Source organism: Schistocerca gregaria, chromosome 5 (genome assembly GCF_023897955.1).
Source record: "Schistocerca gregaria isolate iqSchGreg1 chromosome 5, iqSchGreg1.2, whole genome shotgun sequence".
Taxonomy (NCBI): domain Eukaryota; kingdom Metazoa; phylum Arthropoda; class Insecta; order Orthoptera; family Acrididae; genus Schistocerca; species Schistocerca gregaria.
The window spans coordinates 381,578,474-381,592,245 of record NC_064924.1 but is presented as its reverse complement, the minus strand read 5'-3'; the positions used below and the strand labels follow the sequence as shown (position 1 = coordinate 381,592,245).

The 13,772-nt window shown below is 44.1% G+C and overlaps 2 protein-coding genes across 3 annotated transcripts in view; one reads left to right on the top strand and one right to left on the bottom strand.

Moving 5' to 3' along the window:
- The window catches only part of LOC126272314 (COBW domain-containing protein 1-like), a 489,194-nt gene that overhangs the window by 340,917 nt on the left and 134,505 nt on the right, over positions 1-13,772 (bottom strand). The window lies entirely within an intron of this gene.
- LOC126272315 (alpha-tocopherol transfer protein-like) overlaps positions 7,406-13,772 on the top strand; it is a 42,076-nt gene continuing 35,709 nt past the window's right edge. The window contains exon 1 of the mRNA XM_049975098.1: positions 7,406-7,482. The gene's annotated coding sequence lies outside the window, so the exon portion shown is untranslated. The remainder of the gene's footprint in view (positions 7,483-13,772) is intronic.

The window sequence follows — 13,772 nt, the reverse complement described above, 5'->3', positions numbered from 1 at the left end:
TCTATATACTCCTTCTACCTTTCTGCTTTCCCTTCTTTGCTTACAACTGGGTTTTCTTCTGAGCTCTTGATATCCATACAAGTGGTTCTCTTTTCTCCAAAGGTCTCTTTAATTTTTCTGTAGGCAGTATCTATCTTACCCCTAGTGAGATAAGCCTCTACATCCCTACATTTGTCCTCTAGCCATCAATGCTTAGCCATTTTGCACTTCCTGTCGATCTCATTTTTGAGATGTCTGTATTCCTTTTTGCCTGCTTCATTTACTGCATTTTTATATTTTCTCCTTTCATCAATTAAATTCAGTATTTCTTCTGTTACCGAAGGATTTCTACTAGCCCTCGTCTTTTTACCTCCTTGATCCTCTGCTGCCTTCACTACTTCATCCCTCAAAGCTACCCATTCTTCTTCTACTGTACTTCTTTCCCGCATTCCTGTCAATTGCACCCATATGCTCTCCCTGAAATTCTGTACAACCTCTGGTTCTTTTAGTTTATCCAGGTCCCATCTCCTTAAATTCCCACCTTTTTGCAGTTTCTTCAGTTTTAATCTACAGGCCTTAACCAATATATTGTGGTCAGAGTCCACATCTGCCCCTGGAAATGTCTTACAGCTTAAAACCTGGTTCCTAAATCTTTGTCTTACCATTATATAATCTATCTGAAACCTTTCAGTATCTCCAGGGTTCTTCCATGTATACAGCCTTCTTTTATGATTCTTGAACCAAGTGCTAGCTATGATTAAGTTGTGCTCTGTGCAAAATTCTACCAGGCGGCTTCCTCTTTCATTTCTTAACCCCAATCCATATTCACCTACTACGTTTTCTTCTCTCCCTTTTCCTACTACCGAATTCCAGTCACTCATGACTATTAAATTTTCGTTACCCTTCACTATCTGAATAATTTCTTTTATTTCATCATACATTTCTTCAATTTCTTCGTCATCTGCAGAGCTAGTTGGCATATAAACTTGTACTACTGTGGTAGGTGTGGGCTTCGTATCTATCTTGGCCACAATAATGCGTTCACTATGCAGTTTGTAGCAGCTTACCCGCATTCCTATTTTCCTATTCATTATTAAACCTACTCCTGCATTACCCCTATTTGATTTTGTGTTTATAACCCTGTAGTCACCTGACCCAAAGTCTTGTTCCTCCTGCCACCGAACTTCACTAATTCTCACTATATCTAACTTTAACCTATCCATTTCCCTTTTTAAATTTTCTAACCTACCTGCCCGATTAAGGGATCTGACATTCCACGCTCCGATCCGTAGAACGCCAGTTTTCTTTTTCCTGATAACGACATCCTCTTGAGTTGTCATCGCCCGGAAATCCGAATGGGGGACTATTTTACCTCCGGAATGTTTTACCCAAGAGGACGCAATCATCATGTAATCATAAAGTTAAGCTGCATGCCCTCGGGAAAAATTACGGCCGTAGTTTCCCCTTGCTTTCAGCCGTTCGCAGTACCAGCACAGCAAGGCCGTTTTGGTAATGGTTACAAGGCCAGATCAGTCAATCATCCAGACTCTTGCCCCTGCAACTACTGAAAAGGCTGCTGCCCCTCTTCAGGAACCACATGTTTGTCTGGCCTCTCAACAGATACCCCTCCGTTGTGGTTGCACCTACGGTACGGCTATCTGTATCGCTGAGGCACGCAAGCCTCCCAACCAACGGCACGGTCCATGCTTCAGGGGGGAGGTGGACAGATATATGAGTGATAAGAGTAATCACATGTCAGTTGTAGTGGATAGATATATTACACTAGAACTGACATGTGATTACATTTTCACGCAATTTGGGTACATAGATCGTGAGAAATCAGTGCCAAGAACAACGACCTCTGGCTGTAATAAAGGCCTTGATACGCCTGGGCATCGAGTGAAACAGAGCTTGGATGGCGTGTACAGGTACAGCTGCCCATGAAGCATCAAAACGATACCACAGATCATCAAGAGTAGTGACTGGCGCATTGTGACGATCCAGTTGCCCGGCCACCATTGACCAGCCGTTTTCAATTGGTGAGAGATCTGGAGAATGTTCTGGCCAGGGCAGCAGTCGAACATTTTCTGTATAGAGAAAGGCCCGTACAGGACCTGCAACATGCGGTCGTGCATTATCCTGCTGAAATGTAGCGTTTCGCAGGGATCGAATGAAGGGTAGAGCCACGGGTCGTAACAGATCTTAAATATAACGTCCACTGTTCAAAGTGCCGTCAATGCGAACAAGAGGTGACCGAGACGTGTAACCAATGGCACACCATACCATCAAGCCAGGTGATATGCCAGTACGGCGATGACGAATACACGTTTCCAATGTGAATTCACCGCGATGTCGCCAAACACGGATGCGACCATCATAATGCTGTAAACAGAACCTGGATTCATCCGAAAAAATGTCGTTTTGCCATTGGAGTACCCAGGTTCGTCGTTGAGTACACCATCGCAGGCGCTCTTGTCTGTTCGTGCAGATGGTTGTCGTCTTGCAAACGTCCCCATCTGTTGACTCAGGGCTCGAGACGTGGCTGCACGATCCGTTACAGACATGCGGATAAGATGCCTGTCATCTCGACTGCTAGTGATACGAGGCCATTGGGATCCAGCACAGCGTTCCGTATTACCCTCCTGAACCCACCGATTCCATATTCTGCTAACAGTCGTTGGATCTGGACCAACGCGCGCAGCAATGTCGCGATACGATAAACCGCAATCACGATAGGATACAATTCGACCTTGATCAAAGACGGAAACGTGATGGTACGCATTTCTCCTCCTTACACGAGGTATCACAACAACGTTTCACCACGCAACTCCGGTCAACTGCTGTATGTGTATGAGAAATCGGTTGGAGACTTTCCTCGTGTTAGCACATTGTAGGTGTCGCCACCGGCGCCAACCTTGTGTGAATGCTCTGAAAAGCTTATCAGTTGCATATCACAGCATCTTCTTCCTGTCGGTTAAATTTCGCGTCTGTAGTACGTCATCTTCGTCGTGTAGCAATTTTAATGCCCAGTAGTGTATATTCTTACAATATGACCCACATTCTATAACCAACGTGTAGTATGACAATTACCACGAGTGCAGAAGAAGAACAGACACGTCAGTGACAGGACAGACAGTTCACAATTTTGTAGGAAAAAAAAAGAGATGGGGCCCGATTGAGGTTTGAACACCGATTTCCCCTTGCTGTCCAACACCGTAAGCACATAACCACGACGTCGTGGCAGTCCAACTGCGCTTGATGTTCCAAATCTTGAGCTTGGACCGTTCACTGTCTCTGTTTTCCTTTTTTTATGGTTCTAGATATGGAGAAAGTTTTTGAAAAAGTTGACTTGAATACACTCTTTCAAATTCTTAATGTAGCAGGGATAAAGTACAAGTACCGAAATTTTGTCTATACTCTGAACCGAAAGCAAATTGCAGTTATAAGAGTCGAAGAATATAAAAGGGAAGCAACTGCTGAGAAAGGAGTAAGACATGTTTGCAGCCTAACTTACTCAATCAATACAGCGGGCAAGCAGTAAAGAAAATCAAGAAGAAATTCGGAAAGGAAATTAAGATGACATGAAATAAAAACTTTGAGGCTTCCCGATGACTCTATAACTCTGCCAGAGACAGACTTAGAGGTTCAGTCCGTGGAGTATACAATGTTTTGAAAGAGATTATAAGCCAAACGTCAAGAAAACTAAAACAAGGATAAGGAATGTAGTCGAATCAAAACAAGTGATGCTGAGGGTATTAGATTAGGAAACGAGACCTAAAAATAGTAGATGACTTTTGCTGTTAGATCAGTAACATAACTGATGACGGTCGACGTAGATATATAATGCTGACTGGCTACATCAAGGAAACGATTTTTGAAAAAGGAGGAATTGGTTAACATATAATGTGAATTTAACTGTTAAAAGTTCTTTCTCAAGATATTTGTCTGGAGTCTGACCTTGTATGGAAGTGAAATGTGGACGATAAGGAGTTCAGACAAGAAGAAAATAGAAATGTGGTGTTCACAAGAATGCTGGACACTGGACCGGTAGATAGAATAATTAACGAAGAGTTAATTAATCTAATAGGAGAAAAAGAAATTTACGGCGCACCTTGACTAGCATAAAGGATATGACGCATCTAGACGCATAGAAGAAACGTAGCTTAAGAAGTGGAAGGGGGGGGGGGGGGGTAAAAATCGTAGAGAGGGACCAAAGCTTGACTGTGATAATTAGTTTCAAATGTTCAAATGTGTGTGAGTTCCTATGGGACCAAAATGCTGAGGTAATCGGTCCCTAGACTTACGCAAAACTTAAACTAACTTGTGCTAAGAACAACAAACACACCCATGCCCGTGGGAGGACTTGAACCTCCAGCGGGAGGGGATAAATAGGTTCAAATTGGTGTAGCTTGCAATGGTTATGTAAAGTGAAGAGGTTTTTACAGTACAGACCACCTTGGAGAGCTCAATCTAGTAAGTTCTGACTGAGGACAACAACAACATAATCGAACAGTCGTTTTGGTTTATGTGAACGGTACACTGTGATATATAATGAGATTTTCACTCTGCAGCGGAGAGTGTGCTGATATGAAACGTCCTGGCAGGTGAAAACTCTGTGCCGAACCGAGACTCGAACTCGGGACCTTTGCCTTTCGCGGGCAGTGCTCTACCAACTAAGCTACCCAAGCACGACTCACGCCCCGTCCTCACAGCTTTACTTCTGCCAGTACCTCGTCTCCTACCTTCCAAACTTTACAGAAGCTCTCCTTTATTTCAGGAGTGCTAGTTCTCCAGGTTCGCAGGAGAGCTTCTGTTAAGTTTGGAAGGCAGGAGACGAGGTACTGGCAGAAGTAAAGCTGTGAGGACGGGGCGTGAGTCATGCTTTGGTAGCTCAGTTGGTAGAGCACTTGCCCGCGAAAGGCAAAGGTCCCGAGTTCGAGTCTCGGTCACGCACACAGTTTTAATCTGCCAGGAAGTTTCACACTGTGATATAGTTTTGAACACGTATTGAAGAGAGGAATGTACTACAGAGTAAAAAGTGCGGGGTTCTATTTATATATATATATATAAAAAAAAGCGTACTTCTGTTCATGTCTTCGGAACAAATAATGAAAAGCAGTCACGTTGGTTAATGTCTTCCTGGCAGCTAAAGAACATTTGCTGCCTACATTTTTTGAAAATGGGGTTCAATAAGTAACGCAACACTTTTCTTCGGTCAGTTTCGATTGGAAAAAAAAATGCGGAATGTTTTGCGGGACATGGTGGAATATTTCCGCGTCAGACCCTACAGTTCCGATACGTAGCGCCACTTACCGTAGCCTCCAAAATGGCATCAGTAACGGACGTGCGTTCCAAGTAGAGAGCTGTCACTGAGGTTCTTCTGACGGAAAAGCAGAGCAAGCAAATATTCATGGGCCCTTTCAAAATGTCTATGTAGACCTGGCAATGCACAAAAGCACACCGAGTAGTTGGGCGACGCGATTGTCATCAACGCAACAAGGTCCCGCAAACGCGTCCAACCTCTCGTGTGCCTGCCGGCCGGCCACAGTCAGCTGCGGCTTCTGCAATGTTGGAATGTGGGACACTGTCAATTGAGGTGATCGACGGATCTCAAGCAAAACATGTTGCTGTACAATAGGACGTCTTTGTGCTCATTAGTCCACCACTTGAGCTACTCAAAGGTATGTACCCACTGAGTCTCTCTCTCTCACTAACAGAAGACAATAAAGAGCAAAGAAGGGGCATCTGCGCGGAATTTCTTGTGTGTTACGAAGCTGTTTGTGACAATTTTTGTCGAACATCGTCGCAGGTGATGAAACATGGTTTCGTCACTTGGAAAAGGAAAGCGAATGGCAATTCATGGAGTGGCGACAGCCCACATCTCCTCCGAAGAAAACGCTTGAATCTGCACCTCGGCCGGTAAAGTTATGGCGACGGTCTTCTGGGACTCTGAAAGGATTATTCTGTTTGATGTCCTACCTCATGGCGCAACGAGAAACTCTGAATTGCACCGTGCTAATTGGAGGAACGACTTTAGCGTGTTCGTCGCCACAAAAATGCAAACGAACTTCTCCATGACAACGCAAGGCCTCATACAAGACTGCACATTCGACAGGAGCTCGTCACTCACCCTACAGCCCGGATCTCGCACCTTCCGGCTTCCATCTGTTTGACCCAATGAAGAATACACCCCGTGGGAAGCAGTACGTAGACGATGGGGAGGTTACTTAATGCCACAAGACGTTGGCTCCGACGTCGACCAGCGGAACGATACCATGCGGGCATAAGGGCCCAACTAGTAAGGTGGCGTAAGGCCGGCGCACTGAACGGTTATTATGTTTAAAAATAGGACTTTGTAGACAAGAGAGAGTGTACGGTGTACTGGAATATTGAATACAAAGGAGGTTGCATTACTTATTGAACGGCCCACGTGCATCGCTTCTGGACAAAAAGTTCTTTGGGGTGGTCGAGATAAATGGGGCACCTCGTATATACGTTAATTTTACACTTGTTTGCTTTTATGAAATATTGTTGTTTGGGGCGCTATGTTTAAAAGTGACACTGTAACTACGCCAGCAAATAATGCAGCTTATCTCAACATTTAGTTTACCCAGTTACGCGTGGTTGTGTTCAAATGTGTGTGAAATGTTATGGGACTTAACTGCTAAGGTCATCACCTCCTAAGCTTACACACTACTTAACCTAAATTATCCTAAGGACAAACACACACACCCATGCCCGAGGGAGGAATCGAACCTCCGCCGGGACCAGCCGCACAGTCCATGACTGCAGCGCCTGAGACCGCTCGGTCCGCGTGATTCACGACTGGGATACTGGTAGGGGTCTCGATTGATGATTACGTATCTATCAGCCAAATTAGAAGAAAGTGTCACTTTATCATTTACAAGGGTTTCATTTTTAACATGAGAAAGTATAGCTCTTTTTCAGTAACCGTTTTACAGCGGGTTAAATGAACAAGGTTTACGAAGATTCCAGAATGAGATTTTTCACTCTGCAGCGGAGTGTGCGCTGATATGAAACTTCCTGGCAGATTAAAACTGTGTGCCCGACCGAGACTCGAACTCGGGTCCCGAGTTCGAGTCACAGTCCGGCACACAGTTTTGATCTGTCAGGAAGTTTCAAGGTTTACGAAGGTAATGGATCAGCTACGTAACTAGTTTTCCTTTCGAAGGGCAACACTTTTGAATGACGTGGTCGCAAGACACAATTCGATGGAACGGTGCTGGAAGAGGACGATGGCAAGGGTTTCTGCCGTGATCCAGGCTTCCGTGACACCAATACGAGCACAGCCGGTCGCTGGAAGTTGCTAGTAGGCCTCCTGGATCATGTTCCGAGAAGGAAGTGGGGTGGTTACAGGTGGGTAGTGGGGGCGGTGGAGGGGTCGGCGCCCGCTTCAGCTGCCTCAGCTGTGCTGAGAGCTTCCTCCGCCAGTCTGCGCGACACCGCCAGACCATCAGCAGCGACCACACGTTTGCGTTTGCGGTGAGTACTGTGCCGTTCAGCTCCTGTCACACACAACTCACATTATTATATAAGCGAAAGTTCTCAGATACACCTTAATGGTAACACAGGACTTGGTACCGTGAATCTTTTCTACCTTATAAATATTTTCTTAAAAAACAAAATCTATCTTGCTTCGATGCAGTGGTCGAAGAATACGCTGCTTCTATCCGAGGAAGATCCATAACGCTGACCTTGAAAATCACTACGACGTTTGCTCGTTCTCTTCGCATCGCCTTATAGCCCCCATGGGTCTTACTTCTTCACAGAATTTCCTCCTCTCTGCCCTCCCCAGCGTGATTTTCCGCCGTCTTCCGACTGGAGTTTTTATATCTTCTTCGACATCGTCTATCCATCACTTCGTGGCCTTCTCTCTGTCTTCTTAAAGCTGATCTCATTTCGGAACCTTTTTTGTCGTTCTTCCAGTATCCATCCCATGGACACGTCCAAGCCAGGTTATTCTCCTGCTTCTTATTGCTCTTCCATTATCAGCTCGTTGTATGAGGAGGTCTAGCTCAGCGTCCGTTCTAGATCTCCAGAAATCACTGTTATCCTGGACTGTCCCCACAGATATTGCGCAGAACTATGCATTCAAATATCTTTACCTGTTGCTAATCAATACTCTTTAATGACCATGTTTCAAATACGTAGGATATAACTGGCCTGATCATAAGCCTATCTACATATTTTCAATTTCAGCTCTCTATTTGATAGCCTGGAGGCCAATCATTTCTTAAACATGTGGAAGCGTCTACTATCGCTTAGGATGCGCAGTTTCATTTTAAGATAACGTGGGATTTGTCCGATTAATATTAGCTCCCAGTTAGTAAAAATTCTGGAGATCTGCTGCTGCAGTTTACCAAACTTATTATCTTCCTTCCTGGCGAAATTCATATACGATGTATACTACACCTTCTCAATTACACCGATTCTTACCAATTAATGTATCCTTGACTGTTTCTATCATTGCTATTTATTTTATTAGGCCAGGTGTCTGCGTCTGGAGTTAAATGCAACATACAAATGACCGAACGTCTAGATACCAACAACAGAACAACAATTAACTAACTCATAGGTAACACAATTACTCTCACTCCTTTGAAACGACTGGTTGTTGCGTCACAAAATTAAATAATATTCATTTCAGATTTTGTCAATTAGGACTAACATACTCCCTCGTCAACTTTACCGGCCGTCAAAGTTTGCTTTCTTCTGCACTAAAGAATTAATACCGGGATGAAGAGGAGGGAGACAAGTCATCGCGAACAGTGTTGAAAAAAAAATAACCACTTTGACTAGTTCCGGTGATATATTTGAATACTGTCTGCAAAATGTGTTGCGTATAGTTAGTAGTTAAGAAGTAATAAATTAAAATGTCATACCTGTTGCTAAAATTTCACTCCATGACAGCGAAAATGTAGTAAATGATAAACCTTTTTTTCCTTTCATAATTTTGTGTGAGGTATCAGCGAGAAAAAGTCTCGTGAAGGTTTTAAATAATGCGTAAACGTTGCTGGAAATCACTGACTGCTCTCGTTCTCAAAATACTGGATGAAAGTAGACCTAGTCTGTGTAATTTGCGGGTCGTAAGTTAAGCTGCCTGTAGACAGAGACCTATACTGACGAAAAAAAATCGCAGCTCAAAAAAATAATAATGTAGACTGATGAACTTTCGTGTATACATTTGCCTTGGTAACATATTTAAGTGATTAACACTGTAAGACTACAAGGTTAATGTAAGCGCGAGATAAGCCATTGCAAATGTGAAATGCTGGCACTTGAATAACCAGTGAAACCGCCACAATGTTGAATGCAAGTATACAAACGTGTATGCATTGTGTTGTTCAGTTGCTGGAAGTCAGTTTGTTGCATGTGTTCCATGCCTGTTGCACATGCCTGTTCAATACAGGGACTGTTAACGCTGCCTGTGGATGATGCTGGAGTTGTCGTCCGATGATGTCCCATACGTGCTCGACTGGAGACAGATCTGGCGATCGAGCAGGCCAAGACAATACGTCGACACTCTGTAGAGCAGGTTGGGTTACGACAGTGATATATGGGCGAGCGTTATCCTATTGGAAAACACCGCCCTGGAATGCTATTCATGAATGGCAGCAAACAGGTCGAAACACCACACTAGGGTACGAATTTGCGTGGGGTAAACACGATAGCGCTCCTGCTGTTACATTAAATCGCACCCCAGACCGTAACTCCGTGGTAGGTCCAGTGTGATAACCACGCAGAAAGGTTGGTTGCAGGCCCTTAACTGGCTACTTCTAACCAATACACGGCCATAATGGCGCCGAGGCAGAACCAGCTTTCATCAGAAAACACAACAGGCCCACCCTGCCCTCCAATGATCTCTTGCTTGACACCAATTAAGTCGCAAATGGCGGGAGTTTGGGGTCAGTGGAATGCACGCTACAGGGCGTCTGGCTCTGAGCTGTCAGCCGGCCGTGGTGGCCGAGCTGTTTTAGGCACTACAGTCTGGACTCGCGCGACTGCTACGGTCGCAGGTTCGAATCCTGCCTCGAGCATGGATGTGTGTGATGTCCTTAGGTTAATTAGGTTTAAGTATTTCTACGTTTAGGCGACTGATGACCACAAGCAGTTAAGTTCCACAGTGCTCAGAGCCATTTGAACCATTTTATTTTCGGAGCTGTCCTGGAAGTAACCGATTCGTAACAGTTCGTTGGGTCATTGTGGTGCCAACTATTGCTCAAATAGCTGCTGCAGGTGCAGTACGATGCGCCAGAGCCATACGCCGAACACGATGGTCTTCAGTCTCGGTAGTGCCACGTGGCAGTCCGCACCCGTACATTCTTGAGACCATTGCAGCCAGCAACCATGCACAGTGTCTACATTTCTGCCAAGTCTTTCTGCAGTGTCGCAGGAGGAACATCGAGCTCCTCGTAGCCCTATTACAGGACCCCACTGAAACTAGGTGGGGTGTTAATGGAGTCTTTGTCGCCTTAAAGGCATTCTTGACTAACATCAACTCATCACGATCAGTCTCAACGTTCATGATCGTTACTGTGTGTATTTAAAGCAAACCTAATTTGCATTTTTATAGTGGCGATGTTACCGCCTCTCTTATGCAACTGGCGCGAAAATGGAATAGATATCACCTTTCACATGTAGAAACACGCCTACCAACTTCCGTTTGTGTTGCACAAGTCCTTCCTGGTGTTGTGATTTTTTTCCGTCAATGTAATGTCTAGCGGCAATGTTTAACATATCGTGTTACACTTTTAACATAAGATTAGATCTCTTACTTCCAAGGCACCTACCTTAAATGATTCTCAGAAAGTACGGAAAACCGACATCTAGATGGTCGAACGGGCATCGGAACTGCTCTCCTGACGACTACGAATTCAGTGTCTCAATTACTGCAACGCCTCGATCGCTAGTTACGAGATATTACACTTTAAGCTTCGTACCATTTCTCCAAGCTGAAGAGACTCGTGAACGAATTACATGGTCAGGCGACAACACTGCCAATTGCGCTTTAAGAACGGTGTGTCTCCTGCATTTGCATCTGATTCTTTGCCCGGTGTCTTTTAATGGAAGTAAATAAGCACAGAATATAGTGCAGCCACAGCAAAATTTCCCTCAGTGCACCTTTCGTTGGCATGTCGCAAACACAAAGGAGAAAGGGAATTCTCGTGCAGACAATGTCCCTTTCTCTTTCATGTTTGTGTAAACTCGGCTTCCAGCACACAAAGCTTACGGTTTCACTAATATAATGTGCGCATTATTGTCTTGGGACGTATTCCAGAATTCAAGCACTGTTCAGGTGGAAGTAATGACTTCGTAAGCCGGCCGGAGTGGCCGTGCGGTTCTGGGCACTACAGCCTGGAGCCGAGCGACCGCTCCGGTCGCAGGTTCAAATCCTGCCTCGGGCATGGATGTGTGTGATGTTCTTAGGTTAGTTAGGTTTATTTAGTACTAAGTTCTAGGCGACTGATGACCTCAGAAATTAAGTCACATAGTACTCAGAGCCATTTGAACCATTTGACTTTGTAAAAGACGCTGTTGCTTAATGGAGGAAATGTGTTTTACAGATTCAGTAAGTCATATGCATTTAATAATAATAATGTTGATGATGATGATGATGATGATGATGATGATGATGGAGGATGATCATGTGGTTATTAGTGGTCGTAGTAAGAAGGAACAGCAGGTATTCAACTTGGAATCTACTGAACTAGTTCCAGTAGATACCCGCTGGGACACCTCATCATATTCGTCTCCTCTTCGGCCTATCTATAAATCCAATTTGTGTACAATGTTAACTGGGAATAAAGCAAATATGGACAAAGCAACGCAAGGCAATACCTTCCCGCAATCGACTTCAGAAAGCGTCACCATAAGACAAGGTTAATGCATGGATGAGATAGATAAGGCAACTGGTAAGACTCGGTTGAAACTAAACACACACTATCTATCTATCTATCTCTCTCTCTCTCTCTCTCTCTCTCTCTCTCTCTCTCTCTCTCTCAAACACACACACACACACACACACACACCTCCCCCCCCCCCCCCCACATCTGACCTATAACAAAATGGTGCTAGAGTAAGTAGCATCCCCACTAGGTTAGCTTAAGAAACATCTTCAAGCAGGTGCAACGAGAAATAATCACAAGTGTTTGTGACTTGCGATAAGATACCACGGAAGTGCCAAAATAACTGGCATACGCTTGAAAAGAAAATGCCTATTAATTCATGAAATTCGACGTCGGAAATAGACAGTAGTGATTTTCTGTAATTAATCCACAAAGAATACACGAAACGGTGAAATTAAATTTTTTTTACTGGCGTTAGAGATGAAATACTGGCCCAACTGGAGTACGATGCGACGGGAATGCAGCTGCGGCCTGTTTCAAGGAACCATCCTAGCATTCGTGTGAAGCGATTTAAAGAAACTGTGAAAATTCTAAATGGCGATAATTGAACAATGATTTGATCGGGGCTCCACCCGCAAAAATCAATCCAGTAGTATCCTTAGGCTCCAACATGGTGTTACACAAGAGATAGAGAACAAACAACCAAACGAATTACATTTTTTGAAAGAAATTTCCGCCGTTTGACTGTTAACTGTTCATTTATTTTACACAATAATGATTTAGGTTTTTTAGCCACTCTCAAGTGCACCTTGAAAAGTTAAAATATGTATGATCCGTCTGTGACAAGTCATCGCCGAAAGGACATGTTCCTGGTCTTGTATTCGATGACATTTCATAGACATGTCAGACATATCACAACTTTTCAACATGCACTTTAGAATGTCTACAAAGCCTAAATTATCATAACTGTATAAAATGAATGAACAATTAACAGTCAAATGATGGAAATTTCTTTCAAAAAATTCTATATGACTGTGGTCCACCACGAATGAAAGATCATAAATTAATTACGGCTCATATAGCGACACGATAGCAGAGGCTTTTTGAAAGTGTCATCAGTGCGTTAAATAGGAAAAAATAATTTATGGCCCAGAAGTTGACCGTACGAAGGAAGGAAAGAAGATTAGAGTTTATTGACGTGCAGTCGATGACGACATCAAAATGAATCATTACACTTGTAGGTTGAATGTAGATCTGGACAGCTTATTGTTAAATTATTATGCTAGGAGTATGTTATAGACAGGATGTCATTTACGACGAAATTAACTGCGCAGTGTTACCATGAGTTTCAACCGCATGAAGGTCTCTCGTAAGTCTTTGGCTCTGAGCACTATGGGACTTAACATCTGAGGTCATCAGTTCCCTAGAAACATAGAACTACTTAAACCTAACTAACCTAAGGACATCACACAAATCCATGCCCAGGGCGCCAGCCGTAGTAGAAGAGCGGTTCTAGGCGCTACAGTCTGGAGCCGCGCGACCGCTACGGTCGTAGGTTCGAATCCTGCCTCGGGCATGGATGTGTGTGTTGTCCTTAGGTTAGTTAGGTTTAAGTAGTTCTAAGTTCTGAGGGACGGATGACCTCAGCAGTTAAGTCCCATAGTGCTCAGAGCCATGCCCGTGGCAGGATTCGAACCTTCGACCGTAGCGGTCGCGCGGCTCAAGACTGAAGCGCCTAAACCGCTCGGCCACAGAGCCCGGCCGTAAGTCTTTATCAGCAGCTTTGTCGGAATGCTAGTTTTAATTCTTCTGCTCTCACAAGCAAGAGTCTATAAGGCTATTTCGTAAACGTATGGTATTAGCTGTATCAGGTGTCTATAAACCATCTTCAAGGCTACTGTACATATTACTACTCACATTACCGCA